Raw genomic sequence first — 1181 nt, 5'->3', positions numbered from 1 at the left:
AGCTTATTCCTTTGATTTATATTCATTTAAACATTTAAAAAGTGTTTTTTGGTATTTGGCACTGAAGATGTGACCTGTTTTACCCCAGCAAGCTTGGATTACAAATTTACTACAACAGAGATGATGAAATTGACTTAAAAACTGACAGAGCTAACTGAACAATACATTCTTCGAAACGAGAGCAAATAGGAAATAGCAAAAATTGGCAGTATATTATAGGCACTGTATACAAATTGCAGATGTAGCCAATAAAATGTCATCCACTGGTTTGTGAACATAAATTTTGAAGCTTTTATTAGTAATATATTGACCATATTTGTTATTTTCATTTTTTGTTCTTTTTGAGATTTTTTTTGTGTCTTGGTGACTTCCAGTTAAAACCACAACAGAACAGATATCACAATTATAGACATTCCATACATTTAAAAAATAGACATCTCTTTATCAACAGTGAGTGAGAAACCTGATATCATCTACATATTGGTTTAACATTATACCTTGTACCTCTGATCTTACAGTAATAACGTAATCACCATACAGAAAGTGGACAGCTGATGCTACAGAGCTTGGTTAACAAAGTGTATTCATATGTTGTATTGGTCCAATGTCTAAACACAGATATTATAGTTTCACTTGTACAATTAAGAGCACAACAAACAATTGTGTTGGTCAGAAAACAAAATTAAAACTACTTCAAAATGTACCAGCACCACATAAATGGTGAAGAGTTCAAGTTCAGTGTCTTCATTGTTAAGCCTAGAAGACAAGACTTCAGATACCTGCACTGGCACCACCTGCCAAAAGCTTCTTCTTCTTTCTTTTTTTTACACCATGCTATAAAGATGTTTATTCCCACTCTAAAGTTGTACATTTTAATATGGCAGTATGTGGACACTGAATTACTATTGATGCCAGCCTTGAGCTGTAATTCCAAAAACTAATCTTTCAGCACTTCTGCTCTGGCTTCAGTTTTCAGTCCAGAAGGTTAATGCTTGCTTGGATATGGACGGGTCTAGCAAACGACAGAGACACACAAAAACTTGAACTTGGCTCATTTGACAACTCACTGGCCATGCAAGAACAGTTTCCTGGCAGATTATTTTGAAGTGGGAATGAGATTTCAACTGATTACTAAAAGCCAAAAACCTTTTAGGGAAACACATAATTATGATTTCTCTGAC

This window comes from Pundamilia nyererei, unplaced genomic scaffold (genome assembly GCF_000239375.1).
Source record: "Pundamilia nyererei isolate P.nyererei 1_Seehausen unplaced genomic scaffold, PunNye1.0 scaffold00031, whole genome shotgun sequence".
Taxonomy (NCBI): domain Eukaryota; kingdom Metazoa; phylum Chordata; class Actinopteri; order Cichliformes; family Cichlidae; genus Pundamilia; species Pundamilia nyererei.
Note: the sequence above shows the minus strand (reverse complement) of the source record.